The sequence below is a fragment of the Amphiprion ocellaris genome, chromosome 9, assembly GCF_022539595.1.
Source record: "Amphiprion ocellaris isolate individual 3 ecotype Okinawa chromosome 9, ASM2253959v1, whole genome shotgun sequence".
Taxonomy (NCBI): Eukaryota; Metazoa; Chordata; class Actinopteri; family Pomacentridae; genus Amphiprion; species Amphiprion ocellaris.
The window spans coordinates 9659796-9675822 of record NC_072774.1 but is presented as its reverse complement, the minus strand read 5'-3'; the positions used below and the strand labels follow the sequence as shown (position 1 = coordinate 9675822).

General features: G+C 39.3%; 1 long non-coding RNA gene across 1 annotated transcript in view; it reads left to right on the top strand.

Moving 5' to 3' along the window:
• The window catches only part of LOC118469996 (uncharacterized), a 122632-nt gene extending 109267 nt beyond the window's left edge, over positions 1 to 13365 (top strand). The window contains exon 4 of the long non-coding RNA XR_004846988.2: positions 12257 to 13365. This is a non-coding gene — a long non-coding RNA (uncharacterized LOC118469996). The remainder of the gene's footprint in view (positions 1 to 12256) is intronic.
• The last annotated feature ends 2662 nt before the right edge of the window (positions 13366 to 16027 follow it).

The window sequence follows — 16027 nt, the reverse complement described above, 5'->3', positions numbered from 1 at the left end:
ATAATATTATCTCTCCTGCCATACAATCATTATATTTTTCGAGAGCACACACTGTGAATGATCAGTAAATAGACACACATAATCAGGCAGGATCCATGCTCTCGCAGACCTGCACAAGTACAGTAATTAAAGATGTGTGCAGGTACACAGTTACACAAAATACACAACATATGCCAAAATATATAAGTGAGGATAATGAACAACATCCATTTCCAGCGGGTTAGCTTATCATTAAAGGCTGATTAATTTACTTCCACCCAAGATAACAACAAAGCTGGAATTAGCAAAATGATACCGGAATATTTTCTCTGAGGGTTTTTCTATATTCTTTGATACAAAATACTCCTGCTGTGTCTTTTAGAATATAAATTTAGCTATTGGATTTTATTAACATCTCATTTAGGCTCCGCAAGTTTGCTGCTGAAAAAAGTCCTGGAGCCTCTGCACAGTTCACCCACAACAGTAGATATTTAAATTCTGGTGTGTTTCCGGGTGGCTTTGCAAAAGAGAATAATTTAAAATGAATTACTAGATTTTCATTATAAAACTAAATGACACAGGAATAATGACAAAAATATGTCCGTGGCCTCCTCGCACTTAAACTTGAATAAAAATATCGGTACATTTTGTGAGAAGTTTACAGCGTGATCTGTAAAGAATGGGATACAAACCTTCCGAGAGGATTTAAAGCTACTGCTGGGGATTTGTATGTAGCCAAAAAAAGCAACTGAGGACCATGTGGCTGTTTGGTTTCATCTCAAATCTCAGCAGATTCAGTTCTCTTTTGCTATTCTTTACTGTGTGAAGAAGCACCTGCTATTCTCTGTGGCATATTTATGCTCGATGTCCCATATCCACCCTGCCATATGTATATATCAACTGTATCCAGCATTATATGAATAAGGGTAATGAAAGAACAGGTGAACTCTGAATCACTCTCACAGAGAAAGGTGGAATCGGGGGTATGGAGGCTTGGGAGGACGGGGCAGTAGCCTACATAAGTAGAAGTACAGCACATGCAGTACAAGGGCGTGATCCCTCAACAGCTTCTCATCTGGGAGGTTTAATTCAGTGGGGTCAAATATTGCTTCCAGGCATTGGACCCAGTCTTTGTAGTGCTTTTATTGTTTTTTTACCAAGTGCCTCATTCACTGAACTGACTTTAACTGTACCTGTAGTTCAGGTTAAATTGGAGCACTTTGTACCTTCAACTTGGAGAAAGTGTTACATTACTTTACAAAAGATATGGGTCGAACACATTACATCCCTGTTATAATACATGTGTGAAAAGTGTCAGTACTTTTCATATCTCATGAATATTCTTACAACCAGTTAGAGGATGAGTATTAGTCACTGAAGGGTCTGAATAAATACACCTGTGAGCTGGTCCAAGGCCACAGCAACAGACGGGATAAGTACAGCTACACAGTCTGACATCTCTCTAACTTAAACCAGCAGGACATGGAGTTGGGTGGTGTGACTCCTTTTAGTGTGGGGTTTATTCGAATCTGTATGTACGTTACATTTTCAGGTTGTCTATGCACATGTTTATCTCTCCCATTCTTCTGAACATGATATCTTAATAATACCTTCAAGGAATTTCTTCAGATTTCAGGTCAAAGGTCAATATTACTATGAGCTTTTCACACAAATGTCTAAAAAAAAATAAAATGATTACTGTAAGTGATAATATCTTACATCTAAAAGGCCAACAATCAGCTTCACTAGAACACTATTCTTCTTCATTACTTTCAATCCCAAAGCTCATGAACAGAAGATGAAACTGTGACCATGTTTCACATTTGATCGGATATTAAATTAGTGACCCATCTTGTAACTGTGGTGATTGCATTGATCTTCTGTGCTCCCAGGTTAAAGATGTCTGTTGAGAATTTTTCGCTTTATTGCAGCAACATCCCTATCTGACGCATTATCAGGGCTATAACTTTGTGCAGCAACGCATGTGAACACAAACAAAAACTTTTTCTATTAATTTTTCTTTCATACACATCTACACAATGTTTTCATTACATACTGTATATTTAACTAGAGTTATAAATATAGATATATGCCTCTGCTAGCCAATGAAGCTGCAATTTACATCCATGTCTCTTAAGAATTATATGGAATATAAAGTGAACAACACGTGAAATACAGTTAATATCCCTCTTGCTATACCGCTTGATAATGGCAAGAAAAGTGCTTTTGCATAATATAATGATGTCACACTGAAATTTGACCTTTTGAATTTAAAATATCCTCGCATTGGAATTTTATCCTATAAGATATCTATGTAAATTTTGTCATAATTAGGCTATGTACTCTTGAGATATGGCCAAAGACATATTTTGTGAGCTCCCAGTGACCTTTGACCACCAGAATCTTAACTGTTTGTGCCAAATATGAACAAATCGCCTCAAGGCAAGAGATCTCATGTTCACAAGAATAAGACGGATGAACATATAGACTTAGAGTACAATTGCTCGTACAGATGGACAGACAGTCCAAAAACATGGTGCCTCTAGCCATTGCTACTGCCAGCACAGAGGTAATATTGAATCTGGACAGATACTGTATGGATGTAAACTGCAACTTTACTGGTTGGTGGAGGCATAAAACTGCGAGGCGGCACTTCTAGTTTTATTCTAACCTCCGCTGCTTTGAGAGGGTACACTTCTCTGCCTCTTTGTCAAGCTAGAAATAAAATGAATCTGTGAGTTTACAGTGAAAGCAGCAGCATGTTGTGGACTGACAAGATGTAAAGGATACCTGACACAGGAGACTACTTTTAAAAAAAAAAAAAGAGCATGGACGCAGTCTTACTTTTCAGCCTGTATCAGCCAATTTCTCTAAAAAATGTATCATTTCAGCCTTGAAAGAGTGTCCCATGAAACGCAAAGTGGGAGGCGCTCGGGCATGAAGGATGTGCACATGCACAGAATGCATGTGTATAGAGAAACCACACATGCTTTCTCCAGTTTCAGCATTTACACAATACTGGTGTGGGCACAGTGCAGAGTAAAGGTCTCTTTTATGCTCATTGTGTAGTTTTAGGGCCATGGGTCATTGTCTCTGGGAATGTCATTTCCCAGAACATTTTATGACACTGTCAGTCGACCTCATAAGCCCCAGGGATGGCGCTGAGAGGAAGAACTCATCTTTGTATTAAAGCTATAAATAAAATCATTGGACTTGTGATATTGTTTCAGGCCTCCAGGCTGCTTGCTCACCAAGCTGCTGTGAAGGACAATTTTGTGGCTGTGACAGGTGTTAGAAGATTGTTGTGTACCCTCCAGCATGGTGGAAGAAGCACTCTGGACACAGGCTACAGACCAACAGGAGGCTGTGACTGAGACGTCGGCCCCTGATCAGATTTGTCATCTCATCTGATAGAGCACACAGTCCGTTGTAGTAACAGTCACAAGAGGGCAACCCCGCAGCACTAAGCCACATGTCTGTGACACGGTGATAAAAGTACAGTATGTGGGCAGCACTTCTCCCAATACTGAAGGAGGCAGCTTAAGGTCAGCGACCAGCTGGTTTACAGCTCTCCAGCATTTAGCCTTTGTCACTACATCCAGTTGGTTTTGACTTCAGTTTGAATTTTGCCAGGCTGAACTGAGCTCACAAAAGGTGGACTACATTATTTTATGGTGTATGATTAAAGGAATAGTCTGACATTTTTGCAAGTATGCCTTCTGCCCAAAATTAGGTGATAAGAGTGATACCACTCTAGCTGCATGTCAAGCAGTCGGTTAACTTTGGAGACAGAAAGACTGGAAAAAAAGTGACACAGCAACATGATTGCACACTAAAACTATAAATGAATAGATACTTGTGAACTGTTAAGGTGGTGGTCGGCAGGTTATAAAAGCCAGGCTGGCTGTTTCACTCTATCAACAGTTTTTGTACAAAGCTAAGCTAACTTAATTCCAGTCTAAAATGACACTATTTTCCCAAAAACCGAGCATGTGTGATGCCTCAACAAAGGCAAAAAATTATGAATCAGTCAAACATGTGGTAGTAGCAGGATGGTGAGGAGTCACCTAATCTTCCAAAAATGACATATCTATGGAACTAAACTGCATTCTCAGTTATGTTGTGAGAGAAATGTGTTTTGTCCCTGATTAAATATTACACAGATTTTTCTAATCAATATAATTTTGACATTTATTTTATTGCTTTACTGTTGCTCTATGTCAGCAAACCAATCATAAATTAGACGAGGCAGGACTTAAAACCCGATACCCAAAAACTGCAAGAGAAGCTTTGAACATGTTGTGGATGGGTTGTATTTTAGCCAAAACTAGAATCTTTTCCGAAACCTAGCCTCATAGATAACAACAGTCCCATACCGGACATAAAACCCAGTCTCCTGGGTGAACATCCTGCTGCTTACTGATACCTTCACCTTCCTTGCGATTATATATCAGTCATCTTGCTATTATTTATTGACCTAGTTGGATTCTTTTGTCACCAGATTCAGGCTAATCAAGGTTTTCAGTCTTGGCTCAAAATGGGTGATTTATTCACACAAACTAAGTTTACAAAAGCATTTTAATTAAATAAATAAATAAATAAATAAAAAAAGCCATAAAAATGCTACCCCACTCAAACCTCTGACACTTGAAGAGCCTTTTGATGATTTTGCAACAGAGTTCTGGAAAAGAACAACACAATGAAAGTTCAGTGTGTCGTATCTCAAAAAGGTGTCCTATTTATTGTAGCAGAATCTGCATGAATTTTGTGTATAATACTGCTCGATGAAAATATCCCAGCTCAGCCATGAAGTCCATTAGTAACAGCTAAACAGCACTTGACTGCTAGAGTTCAAAGAGTCAGGCTTTCAGTATCATAGCACAGAAAAAAACGACCCACTCTCTCCTTTGCAGGTTATGGATATGAGGGTCGGCTGGATGTATCAGGGGTCATCTTGTGTAATATCACCACGTTCGTGCCGAGCAGAGGCCCAGACTTCAACACCAGACAAGATTACAGGGGTTGCCTGTCTCTCACACTATTCCCCTGCCAGACCACTCTCCCATTTCCATAACAGGTCTTCTCAAAAGAAAGTCTCTCAGGCAAGCTGTTCTTCAGAGAGTGGTTGAGCCAAAATCAGTGTAGCTCTATTCTCTGTCAGCTCCATTTGCTGTTGAGAAATATGATCCTGATTGCTGCTGAAAAAAAAGAAAAAAGCTTTTTTGGGGGTTTTGATTCTGAAACACACTGAGGAGCAGATTGAGCGTACGGTTTTAGAGGTGTTATAGAATGTATGTAGTCCATACTTGGAGACACTTGTCCTTTTAAAGGGGCTATGAACACCTGGATACTCAGCTCCAGAATAGACCAGGCGGCTTGAGGATGAGGAAACTGAGATTCAACAGATGGATAGCCTCTCATCACACACCATCCAAAGCAGATGGAGCAGCAACTTCGACTCAAGGACTTCAAGTTTAGGTGGAAAACCAAAAGGGACTGGCTTTCAGAAGTTCTCCTGTTTCATATTTTAAAACTTTCCTTTCACTCTTACATCTCTCACAACAATGATTTTTTTAGAGATTTACTTCAAAGAGCTGTCACTTCAGTCAGAGGACTAATAGTTTGAGTCTCCAGGGTACACAGCTGTGGGCGATAAACTGGAAGATCAATGGATTTTAACATTTATGCTGTTCCTGTTAATTAGACCTCCATTTTTATGGAGATATTGTTAGCGCAGTCATAACAGGAGTTGTTTATGTCTTTGGTGAAGGGTCATTACATGGTTGGGGCCCCGGCTGGAGATCTATCCCTTTTTAATTATCTCTCTATTTGTAAAGTCCTGGTCACATACCCACTGCATCATGCTGTCTGCAGCACTGTTGAACTCTAATGAGGATGGATCAAGGTTAATTATATCATTATTGCAAGGTTGTAATGAACAGAATAAAATTATGGAGATAAAATAAGACAAACTAAAACTACTAGATTGACACGGGAACCAAAATAAACTTTTTATTCCTTAATTTATCCTATACTGTCAGGGGAACTGCACATATCCAAGACATATAATCTTCATACTGCCTGTACGCAAAGGCTTTAGCTTCAGTAGCATGTGTGCACAGATTGTGAGATGTGTGATGAGATATGCTGCTTAAGAAGAAGATCCGTGTGCTTTTAGTCCTACACCATCTGTCTCTGATGAAGTAGGCCACAGTGTTTTCTTTGTGTGCAGCAATTAAAGTATCTCCCTCCTTTCAGTGTAATAATGAAAGACAGGCTTTATTTTTTTAAAAAAAATACGTTTATTCAAAAGTGTGTTTTACACATACGTGCAATTACAGATGCTTATTGCTTTTCAGGAATCCTTAATGGAATTTGACTAGGAAGCCTCAAGAGCTAAAAATCCAAGCCCACACTATTTTTGCAAAGAAGATAAATAATAAAATCCTTATCATGTGAATAGGCAATTAAATCTGTGTGATCAAAATAATAGATTATCTGGGTAGTTGAGCTGAAGTGAAAGTATTAATGTTGATTTCCCATCAGATTTCTGAAAAAAACACAAAAGAGCATTTACCAGCCATGCTGAGAGATGATCCTTGGGTGAAGCTAAAAGCTCCCCCGTCAGAGGCACGTAGCAGCGTGCCACGCTAAGTGCCTCTGACTGAGTTCATTAAAATCATTTGAGCCTTCATTATTGGTACCAAAATTCTACAAAAGTTACTCTAATCAGGCAAGAATCATTGCACATTTTAAACTGTGTTCAGTTTTTAGTATCATACCATGTATCATGTCATGGTGATAAATACATATCAAGCAAAGACAAGTAAAACACAGACTTAACCAATTAAAGGCCTTTTTACAGCATGTCAGAGAGGGAATGATACAGATGTAATTAATAACAGTAATTAATGTCATCTGTGAAGATTCTCAGTCATCCAAGTTATGGTAATTCTAAGAGCTTCAGTCGAATATAACTACACTTCTCTTTGTGGTTCTTGAAGATGTTCGATTTGTCTTCAGTTCTAACTACCTTTTGGGGAGTCAGAGGTATATATTGTCTCATCCAACTCACATGGCTAATTTCCTGTTAATCACACAAGACTCACATGCCTGGAAGTGTGAATGGCTGCTCTCAAGACAGCATTATAAGTACCTGATAAGTGGTGCTGTAGCGATAGCCTCTCTAGTTTAACACACGGCTTTCTTCACTCCTCTCTCAAACCATCTGTCATCTCTTTTCAGGATATGAACATTGTTGTCCTCAAAGGAGTGTCCTTTATCTTTTAGATGTATGTGGACGGCTGAAGTCCAGTTATATTCTACTGAAGCTCTTTGGTGTAAATAATGTTGTCTTTTGCATGCTGGCTCACTGACAAGGCTTTCTGGGACAACTGAGAATGAGACACTTGTTGTCTCTGCCGATAAAGGCCTGCTGGCTTGGAAGCCTGTTATTATTTTATTCGGCTTCACTTCTTTTTAGCAGTTATTATCCTAGTGAGAGATGTGTTCCGACATAAGCAAGTAAAAACTTACCTGAAGTTTGTTTGTTTATGTGTCTTCACACCCAGAAGAAGGCACAACCCAACAAGAATTGGTTCGTTTTTAATGCCGCTTCCCTTCTTAACTAAAGGTCTTTTAATTTTTGAACCTGCCATTAGTGCCTGAACTTGGATTCCTCATGCAACTTGTTTGTTTTTTGGTTTTAATTCTTCCATCCTTCTTAATAATTATTTCCTTCCATGAGCACCGGTGGCTTGAGGGACACCAGCAGCCCTCCTGTCACTTCTCTCTTTTACTTGAAGCCACATTAATTCCAATAACAGCGAACTAGTATACAATATCAAAACATAAAATGACATTTAATAACGGTTAGGGATTTCTTTCAGGCCAGAATCAAATTATTATCTATCTTGTAGGGTGGCACAGTGATGCATTTGTGAGCGTTGTTGCCTCACAGTTAGAAGGTTCTGGAGATTTTTGCAGCTGAGGCCTTTCTATGTGGAGTTTGCATGCTCTCCTCATCTCCTCCCACAGTTCAAAGACATACACAGTAGGTGACTTGGTGAGTCTAAACTGGCTGTAGTTGTGAGTATGAGCATGCATTGTTGTTTGTCTCTTTGTGTTCGGCCTGTGAGGGACTGGCAACCTGTCTCATCCAATGTCATCTGGGATAAACTCTTCCCATGTGACCACAGGCTAAAGCGGGTATAGCTAATTGAAGGATGGACTATTATGTAAGAAAAAGCTCCAATCCAAACTCACATGGTTACAGCATGTTTCATCATGCTACAACCTCCTCACTAGACAGTTCTGTTGGATCTGTGATTTCATTAGCTGCCTCTGTTATTTGCCTCCATTGGCACTGTGGGTCTCATCAGCTCTTCCAGACACCTGTGGAGATTTTCGTAGGGCCTGCAAGCATACATATTTATTGGATGTTTCTGTAGTAGTGTCGTTGTTGTGTCACCCAAACTAAATTTAACTAGGTGTGTATGCTAAATATCCCTCGCTCTCTTTTGCTTTGAACAGAGTTCTTTTGCTATACATAGGAAGCTGTGTTGTACTTTCAAAGCACTCTGAAAGGTTATGTACAGCACTTTTCTTCTGAGGGCACAATGGACATCCTCACTTGCCACTCTCCTGTCATGTCTAGTCTGAAATTACAAACAAGGTAGTAATAACAACCAGAGTTTCCTGCTATTCACCCTTCTCCCTTGGGGATAACAGTGTAACTGTGTAGCAATCTACTGTGCCAGGACTCCACAATGTCTTTCTATCATGCTCTGTGAGGAGGTGCTGCTTTTCTGCAGTGCAGATTGAGTTCAAGGCCTCAAACTACAAGCAACAGCCCAGGCCATGTCTTTATATTTTTCTCTGAAATGAGGAGTCTGCGCGATTGACAGGGTGTTAATAGTGAATGGATCAAACCAGAGATGTTCAGAGTAAAGCAACCAGGCGCTGCACCTGTATGTATCAGGACAGCAACAGCGCTCTTTGGCCTTCAACACATGCTCATAATTCAAGCAGCCGTGGCAGCATTCCTCATCTACAGCAGTTATTGAGTGGCAGAGATCACGCTAGTTGATAATAGCCATATCCAGAGGTGAGCTTCAACACATAATACATTCTCTACATGATGTCACTGACCCTTTTGATACAACATTGATGCATTTTTGACTGTCAGTAGCAATCTTCAGACAGCTCAGCACTGTGATTTGGGTTGTGCAGTAACTATTTGTGTACACTAGCTTTGATTGTCTACAGATCATAACTTTAGATACAAAATCTAAATCATTCTAGGCACCCAGATTTGAACAATTACTGATGTAAACTAATTGCTTCCTCGCTAAGTCTTAGCAAAATACTCCTCCCTCCTCATGTTCAGTGTTCACCACTGATTTATCTTTAAGTCATATGAGACTGAAAATCAACTCCATCACTATAGTTATTATCTAGTTCCCAGTTGCTCCCGGTGGCCGGAAATTGTTGCTATGCAATGGAAGAGATGTGAGAAATTGAAGAGTCTTATAGAATATGTATGTGTATTACCTGTATGGAGCCAGAATCTTACAGTTAAAATCCACAATTTGTGAAACATGGCTTTGGATTGGTTACTAGAATGAGATAGAAGTGTCAAATAATATATTTTGCTATCTTATTTTTTTAACAATTATGAAATAACTCGGATGTTTTGATGTTAGTAACAAATTAACAAAGGTATCTTGATTTGTTATTTCTTTGTAGTTTTTAAGTAAATTTCAGCTGCAATCATCACAATTTTGAAGTAGAATTAGTAACCAAGATATAAACTAGCATCTATTTACTTTCCAAAGTATTTCTTTATATTAGTATATCATTGCAAATTAATTAAATTTTGGATTTTCTTTTTGTCAATAGAAGGCCAGTAATTAGAAGAATGACTTCATGATTGTCTGTCCACTCATATTAAATTTTTTTCCTATAAGTGTTGTTGCATCTGCATGTCCCAATTTGCTTTGTAGTGGAAGTGACAAATCCCCACAGTGTACAATATATGCATGTGACAGATGGTTTTCCCACGGCTTGACAGCCTGACATCGAGTCTGGACATGCCTGTGCAAATACAAGCGAATGCTTATGACATGCGTGAGCAGATCCGGAACTAAAGTTTAACATTTAATATAGGACCAATAAAAGTCCAGAGGGAATAAACCCAGCAGTGCATCTGAATCTGTGTTCAGAAGCAACATAAGGTCTCGTTAAAAAAAAATACAGCAAAAAAACCCATCATCAACGTCATGAAGAATTGTGGCCACCAGGATTTCACCCTGAGGAGACACTAGTGCTGTCACACCTCACAGGGAGATTTATCGGCAGCTCAGTGAGAAGGTGTATGATTCCTCCACACCTCTCTCCTGACTCAGGGGTCATTGACAGTGACTTATGTGAGAGGAGACAGAGGTGTGAAGAGGAAAATATGTGTGTCAGTTCTGTTCTGCTCTTCTGCAACCCAGTCACATCTGAAAAAGAAAGAAAAGCCTTCACAGTGATGTTGTAACACTTAATAATTGCATAACAAAGCACTGTGTAACTTAAAGACCTTAGAAGAATGTTGACATGTCTATCAAGCTCTCCATGTGTGCATGATACAAATCCAGTTTACCATGATGATAGTAGTACATTCACCTCTTGAAATGTGGTTCAGGTTACAAATAAACTAGCCTGAACCTGAAATTGGTATTATTTTTTATACAATGGCCCCTGATTTCGGACTGACAAATGCAGGTTTTCATTTCTAGCCAATGACGATCGATGTTTCCAAATGATGTTAATTCCCTCAAGCAGCTGTAGCAAATTAAGCCAGCATTAGATTTGTCACTTGGTTGAAATCTCCAGCTGACGTTTTAGCATTTTTACCTGACTTGTTTTGAAATGAGAACCCTGAAAAAGGAGCCTTAGATATGTACTTGATGACTGTACATATACAGTCAAACCCCAAGTTATTCATAGCTAAGCAACATTTTGATTTATAGTGATTCTTTGACTAAAAAGTTTCTTTTGGCCAAAAAAAATAGTGTCAAGTGACAAATGATGGTAAGACATTTTATTAGGTATATTAAAGATACGTTTTAAGTGTCCAAAATTATGCTTTCTCAGTAAATGGTGACAAAGTCTTTATTTGCCTCCACAGAAACCAAACACTTCCTATAATCACTAACAGTCTTCTTGCATGTCTCCACTTGGATGTAGTGATGATCTCCAGGTTTTTAAGGTTAAGGCTTTTTCACTATAGCTCTGCTATTCAGTTTCATCCACCGATTCTTGATGCGATTCAGGTCTGGACTCTGGCTGGGCTGCTCCACAATGTTGATATGGTTTTCTGTTTTGTATTTCATGACCGCTTAGGTCAAGATTGCCTCGTTAGAAGGTCCAATGCTGACCACGGTCAAGCTTTTCTGCAGACTGATTGATGTTTTCCTCCAGAATCTTAATATTGTCCTTTTTTCTCATGATGCCATTTGCTTCAACAAGGTTGCATGGTCCGTTGGCCGAAAAACAACCTCAAAGCACCACAATGCCTGACCATGGGGATGTTTTTCATGGGGTTGAATGCTTCTTCTTTCTTTCGCCAAACAAAAGCCATGTCCCTGAGTCCAAACAACTCAGCTTTTTATCTCTGAGGCCACTGGCAGTTATGACACTTGGATATGGCTTTATAGCTTTTTACTATCTTGTGAACAGTCACAATGCACAATTCTGTTGCAGTGACATTACTGTGTTTGGTCACTTGCCTTTGGTCACTTGTTGTTATTGTTTTTTCCAATGAGAATGACCCTATTAGTTAAATGTATGTGTACGAAAAATTTGGGATTGATATTGAATTACAAGACAAAGGCTACAGTTTCATGTCCTGGGTTAAAACTCAGTATCTTTACCAACTAGCAGTACTCACTAAAGTATGCAATAGTTTTATGGAAGCATTGTAATTTTAATGCAGAGTGGGTCCAAATTTAAATTTGGTCTAGCATAACCTTGTTTGACTGCATTTCTAATAAACTTGGACAACTAAGACACATTGCTGGTGCATATGCCTCCCAACAGTAAGCAACCAAAGTTTTACAATCTGCACTAGCATCTCAAAATGTAGCCATGGTTCCTGGAATAATATAAATGTCTTTGTTTCCAGCAGAGCAGGACAGAGCCACAAACTTTAATGAACACTGTGACGGTCTGTGGTGTGTTTGAGTAGGTAAGGTAGATTGTGTTTTTTTCTCTCTCTTTTCCCTGTTCCCAGGATACGCCCGGTGGGAGTGGCTAGGTGCACCTGTGGCTCCTTACAATCAGCAGGGATGGTTAAATGATGAGCCAACCTGATCATCGTTGCCAGTGGGCCAGATCAGCTGCCAGAGTGTTGTGTTGGTGTTGATGTCTCGTGTTCTGTTTAAGGCCAAGGGTCTAATTGTTAAAGGGCTGTGTGATAGGGCGCCCAACTTTGTATTTACGAAGCCTGCTTTGTGTTGGAATCTTTTTTTTTTGGTAAATAAATTTCTCTTTGTTGAGGTCGCACAATCAGTTTTCCTGCCTCTGTATCTTCCTATTTCTTACTCCCCTCATCCTCTAGTTCTCGGGGACGTAACAGCACTGATACAGGGGCATTCAGGAACAGTGGATATGTAATTGTGTACAGGACGTTTTTTGTTTATGTAACCTGCAGCTCGAAGCAGTTTGGTAATTACTATTAAAAAAAACTGTTTGACAGTGGAACTAAAGGCAACCTAAAAAAGAAGGAAAAATGATGCCCATTGTTGCTGTTGAGAGACAGAACTGAAATTTGCCAAATAACATGAACGCACAGTCACTGTTTGGAGGAGGAATTTAGCAAACAGTCAGTGTAAGCAAAGGGCAAAAAAGGTTTAAACTTGATTTAGTTCATATAAGCATAACAAAATCAAAGTAGGACGTCTTGGGTTGTAGATACTCTAATTTTTCGATAAACCAAGAAAGCCAGGGAGGGGAAAGCAGTCAATTTTCTATTCGCAAGAGAGGAGAGCAGTCTAAGGCTAAGGGTCAGTGGTGCCGCAGGTTGGTTGCTTCTTTACAGTCTGTTGACAATTTTAAATGTCACTTGATAGCAGTCATCACCGTGGACTAGGCTGGCAACACAGTTCAACCTTTGGAAGCCAGACTCTGCCTCAAAACCACAGCGCCTGGAGCAGATTCCAAATAACAGAACAATGACAGACTTATTCAGATATTAACTTCAGTCTTACATGGATGCCATACCTGCATACAGAGAAACCCAGAAGAATGAGAGTCAACAGCATTTGTTGCATGTGTTATACATTGTCTGTAAAAAGAGTTCAACCCTCTTGGAAGTTTCCCCGTTATTGCTATTCAACATAGAAGCATGTCAGTTTAATTTGGCTTTTATTTTCTTTAACAAGAATTGACAAAAAAGAAACTCGTTTATATCAAAATAAAAGCAGATTTCTACAAAGTATAGTCAGTTAATTAAAAATATAAAAGGTAAAATAAGTGCATAAGCACATTCACCCCCTTCAGGTCAGTATTTAGTAGATGGTCCTTTTGCTGTAGTTACAGCATTGAGTATGTGTAGATACATGTCCAAGCATTGCACTTTTAGCCCATTCTTCTTTGTAAAACTGTTTAAGCTCTGTTTGGTTGTACAAGTATTGTGAGTGAACAGACCTTTGCAAGTCCTGCCACAAATTCTCAGCTGGATTAAGATGTGAGCAACTCGGATATTCCACCACATTCACCTTGCTGTCTTTTAATAATTTCTGTGAAGTTCTGGCTGTTGCTTCGGGTCATTGTCTTGCTGGAAAACAAATCTTCTCCCAAAATCTCCCAGAATTTCTCTATACGTTGCTGCATTCAGTTCACCGTCTACTTTTACATGCCTTCCTGGGCCTGCTGCTGAGAGACATCCCTACATCATGGTGCTTCCACCACCACGCTTCATGATGGGGATGGTGTGTTTGTGATGATGTTTGCTCCGTCAAATATAGAATCTAATCTAATGACCAAAAAAAAAAAAAAAAATAATGTTTTGTTCTCATCAGACCAAAGGACCTTCTTTCAGTTGACTTCAGAGTTACTCACATGCCTTCTGATGAACTCTAGTTGATATTTAATATAAGCTTTTTTTAAACAGTGGCTTTCTCTTTGCCACTCTTTTACGAAGCTTTTTCTGGTGAAGAACACTGAACAGTTGTATGCAGTCTCTCCTATTTCGCCTGCTGAAGCTTGTAACTCTGTTGGAGGGGTCATAGGTGTCTTGGTGGCCTCCCTCACTAGTTTCATTCTTGCACAGTCACTCAGTTTTGAGGACGACCTGCTTTAGGCAGATTTATGCAGATGCCATATTCCATCCATTTCTTAATGTTGGATTTAAGTGTACTCAAACGGATATTTATTGTCTTTAATATTTATTTGTATCTATCTGCTAGCTTTTGCTTTTCAGTAACGTTTTCTTGAGTCGCTGTGAGTGTTGTTTTTCTCTTCATGGTGTAGTTATGGAAGGAGAACTGATTCACCAGTGACTTGACTTTCCAGATATAGTTGCCTTTACACTAGAATTACTTGAAAAACATTTACCACTCTGATGATCTCAAATTCAACAAATTGTGGGACTTCCAGCAACCGTTGGCTGCACCTGTGTTCAATTAAGCGTTTTTAATTAATTCACATTACTTTGTAATAATCTGAAAGTCACATTTAATTGGCCGTGATTCAATGCTGAAAAACAATAAAAGGGGAAAACTTTCAAGGAGGAAGAATACTTTTGTTAACACTGTAAGTAAACAAACCTGTCTTCAACTAGCACCTGAATCACAGTCACTGGTTCACAGTGACACACACCCAAAACCAATCCTAGTCAGTGGGAAGGTGATGATACCGATTTATCCTGTTACACATCTTAAATTCTGACCAAACATTATCACATATGTCTAGAATCAAACAAGCCACAAAACCTCTTTTCTTGTATTTGCTGTGACTTTTATCTCCTCCATTGTAGACCACATGATAAAGAACTTTCCTTGTTCTGTGTCAGAAAATACACCCACAGATATAATTTATTTACTAGAGATGGCAGACATGTGAGTGGGAATAAAAAACTGTGTCCTTGTAATACCACTATGCCTTATCAGTCTCTCAGCTTCTCAGGATGGATATCCAAATATGCTGACTGTTGCCATGGTTGACACCACCTGTGTGCAGCAGGCTGTGACAGGAATATTACCGCTGCATACAATCATATATCCAGTTGTCTACTTTAAATGCCTATTTACACATTAGTATTGGGCTTGTGTTATAGCATTGACCACTTTCTGCAGGAGAGCTCTGCATCTAAAATACTCTGTTTACATCTGCACAGATATTCTGTCATTGCAAAAGCTTTGCCGTCGGTAGTGCACAGCATGATAACTTCTTTTTGTTGAAAAAACATGGCTCCCACCAGGAGGGGGTACTGACAACATCGACTTGAAATCGCCTCCTACTGTCTTCTATTGGCTTGGCACAAAATGTAAAAATGACCTTAACGTGACTTTGGTGCATTTTACTTGTTTCTGTTTGCTACTATATCAATACCTTGACAAAATCAATAATGTCATCTTTCAATGAGTGTATTTGTCTTAAAGCTTGTACAATGTGTTGTACACAGCCCATCACTGTGGTCTCTATAAATGCATCCAGTGCAAGAGAGCTACCCAGACACTAGGCCAGAGATAAATCCTACTCATTTCCTGTGTTGACAGTCTGAGGCTGCTTCCTTGACTTGGTAAAATTAACGGCCCAGAACGTTATTTTCCCATCCAATATGCTTCCATCAATCATTCTGTGTGCCTTCATCACTTTAAAAAAATATGTGTCACTGTTCTCTACAAAGGCAAAGCAACAAATCGAGTCACCAGGCAAAGAAGGTGATGATAAAATGCACAAGTTTGGGGCTAAAATGAGTGGGATGTAAAACTTCGAGACGACAAGTTCGAATGTCTGCCTGCACACAATTAAAGATGTGCCGCACAATGACAACAATCAG